The 13,626-nt window shown below is 39.3% G+C and overlaps 1 protein-coding gene and 2 long non-coding RNA genes across 9 annotated transcripts in view; 2 read left to right on the top strand and 1 right to left on the bottom strand.

The window, feature by feature from the left end:
• Positions 1–13,626, bottom strand: part of lrrc3c (leucine rich repeat containing 3C) — a 163,510-nt gene that overhangs the window by 62,026 nt on the left and 87,858 nt on the right. The window lies entirely within an intron of this gene.
• On the top strand, positions 9,076–9,991 carry LOC116408054. The gene is made up of 4 exons (XR_004220700.1): positions 9,076–9,175; positions 9,281–9,316; positions 9,724–9,816; positions 9,966–9,991. It is a non-coding gene; the product is annotated as an uncharacterized LOC116408054 (long non-coding RNA).
• On the top strand, positions 11,987–12,605 carry LOC116408053. The gene is made up of 3 exons (XR_004220699.1): positions 11,987–12,046; positions 12,249–12,284; positions 12,573–12,605. It is a non-coding gene; the product is annotated as an uncharacterized LOC116408053 (long non-coding RNA).

Here is a 13,626-nt window from a genome sequence, read left to right as displayed (position 1 = left end):
AATTACAAGTTACCGTTTTATTTCTACATAGAAAATTTTAAAATTCTGAATTATTTGATTAAAATGGAGTCTATGGGAGACAGACATTCCGTAATTCGGAGCTTTCTGGATATCTGGATTCCGGATAAGGGGTCCGATACCTGTACATTGATTTTCTATGAGACAAGTGCCGATTATATTTTTTATTTCCCCTTGGAAAAACCTTTCTTTGTGATATAGGATTTATGGGGCAGAAGGTTCCGGTAGCTGCAGTATTACTGGCTACATTTCTATTATTATTATTAACATTTATTCATAAAGCGCCAACATATTCCGCAGCGCTGTACAATTCTAGGACATTGTTCTCAAGCTGCAACTTCTGATTGGTTGCTGTTCCTAGCATCTTGGGTGGCCTCTATGACATCATAATGGTTTCTCACTTGGAGCAGAAGAGCTGAGTGGGGAAGCATTGTGACATCACTAAGTGACAAGCTGTAGCAGTAACAGCCAACGGCTTCTCACTTTCTTTGGAGCCAGGAGAGGTGAGCGCATCGCTTTTGTTTTCTCTTATAAGTCAGTATTTTGGGGCTCACAGACACACGGTGGCAAAAATATGATATTTTTTTAAGCAAAGAAAGCTTGCTTTATAATGTATTGCATAGAGTCACTATATACCAATTGGCAATTAGCCTAGTTTGTGATCATTATGGTGTCTGGCCTTCATTTTGCCTTTTTTCCAAATGTAAACTGTAAGATTCCACCAAATAACACAAAAATCTTGATTTTCCTAAATAGGCAGCTATCAGTAATATAGGCCTGCGTGCCATAAATACCATTAATCCAATATTTCAGTATTCTCAGGTACATGCAGACACAAACCACCTAATATATCATTGTTTAACTAATTGTAAAACTCCCCCCCCGTCCCATAGCTGGGTTAATTATGATCCCATACTTACAGAGGCAAGATAATAATAATAATTTTATATTAATCAATTATATTGGGTCTCGTCATTTTCCCAGAAGGAAAAACCTATAGCAACCAATCTGCAGGAAGCATTTTCTGGTCAACTGTTTTTAAGCAAATGTCTTATTGGTTGCTAAGGGTTACCACTCCTGGGCAAACTTAGTGCCTTTTATTATATATGGGGGTTTGCGCTGTGTATTGAAATAGGAATGTACTACATGAATTGCACCCTAAGTTGCACAGTATTGCGCCTGTTACCATAGCAGCAGCTATCCTATAGACTGCACAATAACTAATAAGCCCAATGTTATTAAGACTAATAGACTGACAGTAGATTTTTGGTAAATTGAAATTATTTTTAAGATTTCAAACTTAGGGGCAAATTAACTAATCCACGAACGGTCCGAAGGCGTCCGAATGCGTTTTTTCGTAATGATCGGTATTTTTGCGATTTTTCCCATCGGCGGCGAAACTTTTTCGTATGTCCCGTGATTTTTTCGCTGCCGTCGTGACTTTTTCGTATATATTCTCCGCGACTTTTTGGTCGCCGTTGCAAAAAAAATTGGATTGGTTTTTCCACCATTTACTATTGCACAATACGAAAAAGTCGCGTCAGCGACGAAATAGTTGCGCAAAATACGATAAAGTCGTGACAGCAATGAAAAAGTCGCGACAAATACACTAATCCATGAACGGTCCGAAGGCGTCCGAATGCGTTTTTTCGTAATGATCAGTATTTTTTGTGATTTTTTCGTATTTGTCGCGACTTTTTCGTATGTCCCGCAATTTTTTTGTCGCCGTCGCAACTTTTTCGAATATTTTCCGCAACTTTTTGGTTGCCGTCGCGAAAAAAATCGGATTGGTTTTTCCGCCATTTACTATCGCTCAATACAAAAAAATCGCAGCGGCGACAAAAAAGTCGCACAAACTACGATAAAGTCGCGACGGCAACGATAAAGTCGCGACAAATACGAAAAATCACATCGGAGACGAAAAAGTCGCAAAATTTTCGTTTCCACGATTTTTTCCCTTTCGGGATTCGGATTCGTGGATTAGTAAATGTGCCCCTTAGTATATCATACTGAGTACATCCCCTCTATATTATTTATGTATGATATATGTACTGTATGGTATATATGTATATTTAGCCATACATGCCCAACCCCACAGCTTATTATTACAGAGAAAAGGGAATCATTTAACCATGAAATAAACCCAATAGGGCTGTTCTGCCCCAATAAGGGGTAATTATATCTTAGTTGGGATCAAGTACAGGTACTGTTTTATTATTACAGAGAAAAGGGAATCATTTAACCATGAAATAAACCCAATAGGGCTGTTCTGCCCCAATAAGGGGTAATTATATCTTAGTTGGGATCAAGTACAGGTACTGTTTTATTATTACAGAGAAAAGGGAATCATTTAACCATGAAATAAACCCAATAGGGCTGTTCTGCCCCAATAAGGGGTAATTATATCTTAGTTGGGATCAAGTACAGGTACTGTTTTATTATTACAGAGAAAAGGGAATCATTTAACCATGAAATAAACCCAATAGGGCTGTTCTGCCCCAATAAGGGGTAATTATATCTTAGTTGGGATCAAGTACAGGTACTGTTTTATTATTACAGAGAAAAGGGAATCATTTAACCATGAAATAAACCCAATAGGGCTGTTCTGCCCCAATAAGGGGTAATTATATCTTAGTTGGGATCAAGTACAGGTACTGTTTTATTATTACAGAGAAAAGGGAATCATTTAACCATGAAATAAACCCAATAGGGCTGTTCTGCCCCCAATAAGGGGTAATTATATCTTAGTTGGGATCAAGTACAGGTACTGTTTTATTATTACAGAGAAAAGGGAATCATTTAACCATGAAATAAACCCAATAGGGCTGTTCTGCCCCAATAAGGGGTAATTATATCTTAGTTGGGATCAAGTACAGGTACTGTTTTATTATTACAGAGAAAAGGGAATCATTTAACCATGAAATAAACCCAATAGGGCTGTTCTGCCCCCAATAAGGGGTAATTATATCTTAGTTGGGATCAAGTACAGGTACTGTTTTATTATTACAGAGAAAAGGGAATCATTTAACCATTAAATAAAAATCTTGATTTTCCTAAATAGGCAGCTATCAGTAATATAGGCCTGCGTGCCATAAATACCATTAATCCAATATTTCAGTATTCTCAGGTACATGCAGACACAAACCACCTAATATATCATTGTTTAACGAGCTTTAATATGGGAAATGAATCCCCTGTAAAACTCCCCAACGTCCCATAGCTGGGATAATTATGATCCCATACTTACAGAGGCAAGATAATAATAATAATTTTATATTAATCAATTATATTGGGGCTCGTCGTTTGCCCAGAAGCAAAAACCTATAGCAACCAATCTGCAGGAAGCATTTTCTGGTCACCTGTTTTTAAGCAAACGTCTTATTGGTTGCTAAGGGTTACCACTCCTGGGCAAACGTAGTGCCTTTTATTATATATGGGGGTTTGCGCTGTGTATTGAAATAGGAATGTACTACATGAATTGCACCCTAAGTTGCACAGTATTGCGCCTGTTACCATAGCAGCAGCTATCCTATAGACTGCACAATAACTAATAAGCCCAATGTTATTAAGACTAATAGACTGACAGTAGATTTTTGGTAAATTGAAATTATTTTTAAGATTTCAAACTTAGGGGCCGATTTACTAATCCACGAACGGTCCGAATGAATTTTTTCCTAATGATCGGTATTTTCGCGATTTTTTTCCATCGACGTCACAACTTTTTCGTATCTCCCACGATTTTTTCATCGCCGTCGCAACTTTTTCATATATTTTCCGCAACTTTTTGGTCGCCGTTGCGAAAGAAATCACATTGGTTTTTCCGGAATTTACTATCGCTCAATACGAGAAAATTGCGACGGCAACGAAAAAGTCGCACAAAATACGATAAAGTCGCGACAGCAATGAAAAAGTCGCTACGGCAATGAAAAAGTCACGACAAATACACTAATCCATGAACGGTCCGAAGGCGTCCGAATGCAGTTTTTTGTAATGATCGGTATTTTTGCAATTTTTTTTTGTCGCCGTTGTGACTTCATATGTCCCGCGATTTTTTCGTCGCCGCTGCGACTTTTTCGTATTTTTTCTGTGACTTTTTGGTCGTGGTTGCGAAAAAAAACGGATTGGTTTTTCCGCCATTTACTATCGCTCAATACGAAAAAATTGCAGCGGCGACGAAAAAGTAGCGCAAAATACGATAAAGTCGTGATGGGGATGATAAAGTCGCGACAAATACAAAAAATCACAACGGCGACAAAAAAGTCGCACAATTTTCGTTTCCAATACGTTTTTTTCCCTTTCGGGATTCGGATTCGTGGATTAGTAAATGTGCCCCTTAGTATATCATAGTGAGTACATTCTCTCTATATTATTTATGTATGATATATGTACTGTATGGTCTGATACTGATTGTAAACTCTACTGAGCAGGGATTTTGCATTATTGCCTCCAGAATGATATGTAGCTGCCAGATAGCAATACAAGCCTACTAATAACATTACTAATATTACAGGAAAGTAATTGTACAGCAAAAATAAATTGTACCTTTTCTCTCCTTATAATTTCAACCCACAGTCTAGATATTCTAGAAAGGAATGGCTCGAAGAGTTTTGAAAAATTTATTTTGTTGTTTTTTTCCCCGATTAAAGAAAAAGAAGGTAAGGCTGCAAATTCTTAGTGCTGTTTGAATGTGGAATTTAGTGATTGTGTGTGAGTGTAGGTTGTGTAGAATACGGTTACAAAGCCCCTCTGTAGGGCTAATATCCCTCCCACAAGAAACCAGCACAAGGCAAGTTCTGGGAGGGGGTCAGTCCAAAGTGTCCCGGCAAATCAATAAACCGCTAAATTCCCTCATAGCATGCATAGGGAAATATAATAACATTTGAGGGGAGGCCCCGTTTTAGATCTTGGATATACAATAGGAATTAGGCCTCTCTTGGCACAAATGAAGGGTACTACAGGTTGGCCTGGAAGTGTAGCTAGTAGGAGAGTTAGACCTGATGTAGTTTGCCTCCAACATAAGACGCCATTGGGGTAGTTCACAAGAAGGCTGTGGCCTTGACTAGATGTTTAGTGAGACAGCGTTTGATAAACCAGCCCCCTAATATATAAACCTTCTATTCATAATGACGGCATCAAGTCACTTTATAACTAACAAGTCTTAATGATACAGATTTCCATGCGGCCTATGAGTTATGTGTGCCATGACTGTAAATGGTTCTTTTACGCTGAATAACTGACCCTACTTTTTTTTCTTTAAGAAAAATAAACCTGCAACAACTCCAGTGGATGATGATGTAAGTAGGAAATAATAATAATAATATGATGCATTATTGGCATTTAGTATTTATATTTAGTATTTATAAGCAACGCTCTTGGCAGCTGACAGTAGCCATGAGATCACATGATTTGTGTACATGCTTGCGAAGCATACTACTTACCCAAAAGTCATGATCAGTGTCACATTATAAAGAATGGGTGGCACATGGGGCATATTCTCCACTGTAATGCCCAGAGAATCACCCCAAACTTCCACTGTTTCCTCCCCAATCCAAGAGCTTTTTGCTTGATTTTGCATAGTATCTTTATACAAATACAGGTATAGGACCCGTTATCCAGAATGCTCGGGACCAAGGGTATTCCGGATAAGGGATCTTTCCGTAATTTGGATCTCCATACCTTAAGTCTACTAAAAAATCAATAAAACATTAATTAAACCCAATAGGATTGTTTTGCATCCAATAAGGAATATTTATATCTTAGTTGGGATTAATTACAAGGTACTGTTTTATTATTACAGAGAAAAAGGAAATCAGTTTTAAAATTCTATATTATTTGATTAAAATTGAGTCTATGGGAGACGGGCTTTCCGTAATTCGGAGCTTTCTGGATAATGGGTTTCCGGATAAGGGATCCCATACCTGTAATATAATTAGGCAGATTATATTTTTTGCCTTACAAGAACCTAGAAACTATTGATAGCAACTGGTAAAATCTATATATTATCTATATGAAGCAACCAAGTCTAAAGCTTTTGGATTCAGCTAGATAACTAATCCTTCACAAACATTCACCAAAACACTAAATGGAATCCAAACCTGATTTTTTTTATATATATGAGCAAAAAACAAAAATATTGCATGATTTGATTCGGTGCATCCCTAACAAAAAATATATTGGTGTTAATATTTCAAACTTTCATTTGTTAGATTCCCATTGAAGAATGCTTTATATTAGAGCAGAAAGATGCAGGAAACATTTTTCAGGTAAGCCACTAAAGGAAATGGTGAGCCGTAGTCTTACTTTAACCATCATTTTTTATTTGTTCCTTTACCCTGCTAGAAATTTCCATTTTTGAGGGTGGAAAGGACTGGAGACTTAAGGCCCCCATACATGGGCCGATAATAGCTGCCGATATGGGTCCCATGGACCGACTCGGCAGCTTATCTGCCCGTGTAGGGGCAGAAACGACTGGACTGGCCGACCGATATCTGGCCTGAAATTGGCCAGATATCGATCAGCCAGGTTAAAAGATTCAGTCGGATCAGGGGCCACATCGGCTCGTTGATGCGGTCCCCGAACCGACTGCCCCATTGCCGCTTACATAATCTGATCGTTTGGCCCCAGGGCCAAACGATCGGATTTTTTTTTTTTTAACTTCAAGCTTCCCGATATCGCCCACCCGTAGGTGGGGATATCGGGGGAAGATCCGCTCACTCGGTGATCTCGCCAAGCGAGCAGATCTTACCGTGTATGGGGACCTTTAGAAACACAGGGAACCTTATATATGTTCTTTTTTTTACCCACAAATCCTAGCGCTTACATCTCATTTATGCTAGGCCTGGCTAGGACCCACTGTGAATAGAGTAGTTGGAGTTTTAGAGCTGAACCTTATGCTTTATCTGCCCTTATGAACACCTTTTACATCTCAGTGGGGCTCACATGTAATAAAGGTTGGGGATCCCTATAGTACGGTATTATCCCTATGTTTGTATGGCAAGACTTTTATCTTTCCCCATGAATCTATACACATAGCAGCAGTAGGGACAGACTAAATGGAAAGGAAATTGAGCCAGACCATTTTAATTGGGTTCGGCACTGGTTTCCATTCCCGTGGGTACCCATACCAGTTAATATATCAGTTAGTATATATATATATATATATATATATATATATATACTAATGCTTAGTGAAATGTATATTAATATCACAACCACAGTATTTCTGTTAATACTCTCTATATATAGAGCTTTAAAATCTCTTTATTCTTTCCCAAAGGATGTAGAACCTCCAGCTCAGACTCCTCCAGCTGCTAGCTGTGTAAGTACAATCCAAAGGCCTTTTAGTTACTAGAATTCTTATTTGTTTAGAAGTTAGGTGAAAGCAAAGGGGCTATTTTAGGACACAACTGGGCTACTGCCTGCCATGCATAAAACTTATAATATTTCTCTTTTTCTTTAAGGACGGAGAAGCTGTAGAAGGTCCATCAGTTGAATGCGTAAGTAGAAGTGATTTCAGCAAATATCAATATCTATATTAAGCACGCAACAAACATGTGTGTGTTTATATACAGTAATATTCCTAGGGGCTGATTTACTAATCCACGAATCCGAATGGGAAAAATTTGGATTGGAAAACGAACATTTTGCGTCTTTTCCGTATTTTTTGCGACTTTTTCGTAGCCGTTACGACTTGCGCGAATTGTCGCGACTTTTTCGTATTGAGCGCTCGAAAAAGTCGCAAAATACCGATTACAAAAAAAACGCATTCGGATGCTTTTCGGCGTTCGTGGATTAGTAAATGTGCCTCTTAGTATGTCTAGTAATGGGCTTTCTATGTATAGAGCTTAAAAATCTCTTTATTCTTTCCCAAAGGATGTAGAACCTCCAGCTCAGACTCCTCCAGCTGCTAGCTGTGTAAGTACAATCCAAAGGCCTTTTAGTTATTAGAATTCCTATTTGTTTAGAAGTTAGGTGAAAGCAAGGGGGCTATTTTAGGCCACAGCTGGGCTACTGGAGGCCAGTAGGACAAATCAGACAGCAATGAATTAAAGTAGTAATGAAAACGATTTGTGTATATAAGATTGTAAGTAATACTATAACTGATACATGGTAAAAAACTGTATATGCCCAGTCAGGCAGCATGTTATGGGTATGTGAAAGAAGGGTATGAGGGCAATCACAGTAGCCTATATTGTGCTGGGCAGTGATATTAGATTCTAAGCAAGTTTTGGAGCCCCTTCATCCACTGACCTGTTTAAAGGCCCTGCCCCATGCATACAACTTATTATATTTCTCTTTTCTTTTAGGAGAGAGAAGCTGTAGACGGTCCATCAGTTGAATGCGTAAGTAGAAGTGATTTACAATAGAATAATAGAATCCCTGAACTATATATTAAGCACACAATAGACATATGTATGTTTATATACAGTAATACTCTCAGTACAATCTCTAGTAGTATCTCTAGTAATGGGCTTTCTATGTATAGAGCTTAAAAATCTCTTTATTCTTTCCCAAAGGATGTAGAACCTCCAGCTCAGACTCCTCCAGCTGCTAGCTGTGTAAGTACAATCCAAAGGCCTTTTAGTTACTAGAATTCTTATTTGTTTAGAAGTTAGGAGAAAGCAAAGGGGCTATTTTAGGACACAACTGGGCTACTGCCTGCCATGCATAAAACGTATAATATTTCTCTTTCTTTAAGGACGGAGAAGCTGTAGAAGGTCCATCAGTTGAATGCGTAAGTAGAAGTGATTTCAGCAAATATCAATATCTATATTAAGCACGCAACAAACATGTGCGTTTATATACAGTAATATTCCTAGGGGCTGATTTACTAATCCACGAATCCAAATCCGAATGGGAAAAATTTGGATTGGAAAACGAACATTTTGCGTCTTTTCCGTATTTTTTGCGACTTTTTCGTAGCCGTTACGACTTGCACGAATTGTCGCGACTTTTTCGTATTGAGCGCTCGAAAAAGTCGCAAAATACCGATTACAAAAAAAACGCATTCGGATGCTTTTCGGGCGTTCGTGGATTAGTAAATGTGCCCCTTAGTATGTCTAGTAATGGGCTTTCTATGTATAGAGCTTAAAAATCTCTTTATTCTTTCCCAAAGGATGTAGAACCTCCAGCTCAGACTCCTCCAGCTGCTAGCTGTGTAAGTACAATCCAAAGGCCTACAATCCAAAGGGGCTATTTTAGGACACAACTGGGCTACTGCCTGCCATGCATAAAACTTATAATATTTCTCTTTTTCTTTAAGGACGGAGAAGCTGTAGAAGGTCCATCAGTTGAATGCGTAAGTAGAAGTGTTTACATAGAAATAAGGGAATCTAATCACAAAGCGGCATGTCCGGTTTTAGGGTTTGTTGGCCTGTGTGTAAGCTCCTCCGCTAGCATCTCCTCACTTGTGTGTCTGTACCCAAAGGCACCATGTCAGCCTGGGCGCAGACAAGTTTCTGTAGCAAAATTCATTTCATGTGTGTGCACCCAGGCCAACTCAGTGCCCCTAGTTGCAGACACACAAGTAAGTGAATGCCAGCACAACGGCTCATTCTGGGCCTGCAAATTATAATAGGCAAGCAGAAAATCTGTCCCGTTGGGCCGTAGCCTTATAGATATTTTGCACTCCTATATTTGCACATTTTTTTGACTGCTTTCCATCCTTTTGTGCATAAAATTGATCAGCTATTTCTACCTTTTTAGATTGAAAACACACCAGAAGCATCAGAGAAGAAAGAAGAATCTCTGGGTGTTCATGTCTTGAAGGATGAAGAACCTATGGAAAGTGATGGAGATGTAAGTAGAAGAGCTTGACATAACAATTACACCTTGGGTAAAAGGGGGGGCTTGAATAGCATATCATTGCACCCCTATATTTGCACATTTTTTTTACTGCTTTCCATCCTTTTGTGCATAAAATTGATCAGCTATTTCTACCTTTTTAGACTGAAAACACACCAGAAGCATCAGAGAAGAAAGATGAATCTCTGGGTGTTCATGTCTTGAAGGATGAAGTATCTATGGAAATTGATGAAAATGTAAGTAGAAGAGCTTGACATAACAATTACACCTAGGGGCACATTTACTAACCCACGAATCCGAATTGGAAAAATTCCGATTGGAAAACGAACATTTTGCGACTTTTTCGTATTTTTTGCGATTTTTTTCGGCGCCTTTACGACTTTTCGGAAATTGTCGCGACTTTTTCGTTACCAATACGACTTGTGCGAAAAACGCGAGTTTTTCGTAGCCATTACAATTCGCTCGTATCTTGTCGCGACTTTTTCGTATTGAGCGCTCGTAAGCGGCGGGCGAAACTTTCAGACTTAGCATGATTTTGGAAGCCTCCCATAGGACTCAATGGCACCCTGCAGCTCCAACCTGGCCCAAGGAAAGTCTCCCATAGGGCTCAATGGCACTCTGCAGCTCCAACCCAGCCCAAGGAAAGTCTCCCATAGGGCTCAATGGCACCCTGCAGCTCCAACCCGGCCCAAGGAAAGTCTCCCATAGGGCTCAATGGCACTCTGCAGCTCCAACCCGGCCCAAGGAAAGTCTCCCATAGGGCTCAATGGCACTCTGCAGCTCCAACCCGGCCCAAGGAAAGTCTCCCATAGGGCTCAATGGCACCCTGCAGCTCCAACCCGGCCCAAGGAAAGTCTCCCATAGGGCTCAATGGCACTCTGCAGCTCCAACCTGGCCCAAGGAAAGTCTCCCATAGGGCTCAATGGCACCCTGCAGCTCCAACCCGGCCCAAGGAAAGTCTCCCATAGGGCTCAATGGCACCCTGCAGCTCCAACCTGGCCCAAGAAAAGTCACCATACTGAAGCTTGAATGAATCCGAATGTTTCGTACTCGGCATGAAAGCTGCGAAAAAGTCGCGACTTTTCGCTTAAGTTTTAACGCTACAAAAAAAATCACCAGATTTTGCGCAACTTTCTGAATGTCTACGAAAAAGTCGCGACAATTTTCCGAAAAATCACAAAATACCGATCATTACGAAAAAACGCAATCGGACGCATTCGGCCCGTTCGTGGGTTAGTAAATGTGCCCCCTTGGGTAAAAGGGGTGGCTTGAATAGCATATCATTGCAACCCTATATTTGCACATTTTTTTTACTGCTTTCCATCCTTTTGTGCATAAAATTGATCAGCTATTTCTACCTTTTTAGACTGAAAACACACCAGAAGCATCAGACAAAAAAGAAGAAGAATCTCTGTGTGTTCATGTCTTGAAGGATGAAGAATCTATGGAAATTGATGGAGATGTAAGTAGAAGAGCTTGACATTAGTGATGGGCGAAATGTTTCGCCAGGCATGGATTCGAGGCGAATTTCCGCGTTTCGACATTGGCGGATTGCTTTGCGAAACGAATGGAAAAATTTGCCGCCGAAAAATTCGCTGCACGTCCAAAAATTGTCGGCGGCGTCAAAAAAGAATAGCCGCGCGACGAAATTATAGCCACGGACGACAAAATAATAGCCACGGACGACAAAATAATAGCCGCCGGCGACGAAACAATAGCCGCGCGACAAAAGAATAGTCGTGGGCAACAATTTTTTTTGTCACACAACATTTTTTGTCGCACGAACAGATTCGCTCATCACTACTTGACATAACAATTACACCTTGGGTAAAAGGGGGGGCTTGAATAGCATATCATTGCAACCCTATATTTGCAGATTTTTTTTTAATGCTTTCCATCCTTTTGTGCATAAAATTGATCAGCTATTTCTACCTTTTTAGAGTGAAAACACACCAGAACCATCAGAGAAGAAAGAAGAAGAATCTCTATGTGTTCATGTCTTGAAGGATGAAGTATCTATGGAAATTGATGGAGATGTAAGTAGAAGAGCTTGACATAACAATTACACCTTGGGTAAAAGGGGGGGCTTGAATCACATATCATTGCAACCCAATATTTCTATTTTGCCAATACTCACTGTGCTTTTCTGCTATTGCCCCAACAGGTATATTACTCATTTAAGACTGGAGGGTCACCAAGATCAGAGCCTCCACACACGGATGATGTAAGTCTGACGGCGTGTTGGGAATATTGCAATATTAGAATCCTATTTGGTATTTTTAGGATTGGTGTTAACCAATTCTTCTCCAAAATGTTAGAATAAAACTATAGGGTTCACTAATGCATTAGCACCCAGCCCAATAAAGCCTTTAATGAGAGAGGGACTGCCATGCATAAAGCTGATCATATTTCTCTTTTTCTTTAAGGATGGAGAAGACTTAGAATTTGTAACAGCTAAAAGTGTGAGTAGAAGAGGGTAACACAATATAATGCATAATAACGTCACACCTTGCTTTATTACACAAGGCTTGCTTATCTTGATTTAATTGGAATTTAGGGTTCCTTACTATTTTTTTGGGGGGTGGCAAGGCCATAATGCAAAGCCCTATGGAAAAGTATGGAGCATCCCAAGCCTAAAACAGGATGACTTTCTATTATTTTATGGGCTCAGACAAAGAAAGTTTTGTATAGTACATATATATTTAATTGACACCTTTATATTTACAAACACCTTTTTCTGATCCCTTAAGGCTGAAATTCCTCCAGAACAAGAAGCACTGCCTGCAGTTGCTGACTATGTAAGTACTCCAACCCTCTAGCACCCAACACAGTGCCATGACATGATACAAATTCATATGGATCTTTCAAAGAAAGGTTTATATAGTACATATATATTTAATTTACACCTTTATATTTACAACACCTTTTCTGATCCCTTTAGGCTGAGAATCCTCCAGAAAAAGAAGCACTGCCTCCAGTTGCTTACTATGTAAGTACTCCAACCCATGTTACAAATTCATATGGATCTTTCAACCTGGCCATACACTGGCCAATATGAGCTGCCAACTCAATTTGTTAACTCATTGGCTTGTGTATACAGCCAAGTCAATGTCCTGTCCAAAATCACCCAGGTTTCCATTTCCTGCATTATGATTGGATAACTGATAATATCAAATTAGCACAATTTGGGCATTATGATGTTGTGTATAAAAACGATGATGTTGTTTCTTGCTTTCCTTTTAGAATGAACAGGCAATAGGAATTCCAGTGGTTTATGATGTAAGTAACGTGTTTATTATGTATAATGACATGAAAGAAAGCTGTACTATACAAGACAAGTTCAATTTTTGCCATATTCCTATATAATCTTATGCCTTTTTCACACCGCTTCCATTACACTGATCCATTGGTTTGGCCAATAGCTAGAATAATCAGATCTACAGCAGAATGAGAGTATTTATGCCCCTCCCACCTCCAGATCAACCAATGTGTCTCAAGTCTGCTTTCCAAAAGAGGATTCAGTGCCTGTCTATCCACATTAAAGGGGATAAAGTTGATTGGGAGAGTGAAATAAAATTATTCTATGTAGTATTGAAGTGGTTGGCAACTTTATCAAGTATTTAAGGGCTAATTAAGGTAACTAATTTTGCTCACAATCTACTAAAGCCATAGCAACCAATCAGCAAGTTAGAATAGTATTTGGTTGCTGCTGGGTTACTAGACCTAGGGGCCTATTTACTAATCCATAACGGATCGAAAGCGCCCAAATGCGTTTTTTTCGTAATAATCAGTATTTTGCGATTT

This window comes from Xenopus tropicalis, chromosome 10 (assembly GCF_000004195.4).
Source record: "Xenopus tropicalis strain Nigerian chromosome 10, UCB_Xtro_10.0, whole genome shotgun sequence".
Classification (NCBI taxonomy): domain Eukaryota; kingdom Metazoa; phylum Chordata; class Amphibia; order Anura; family Pipidae; genus Xenopus; species Xenopus tropicalis.
The sequence above is the reverse complement of the archived record's forward strand: the minus strand, read 5'-3'. Positions and strand labels throughout refer to the sequence as shown.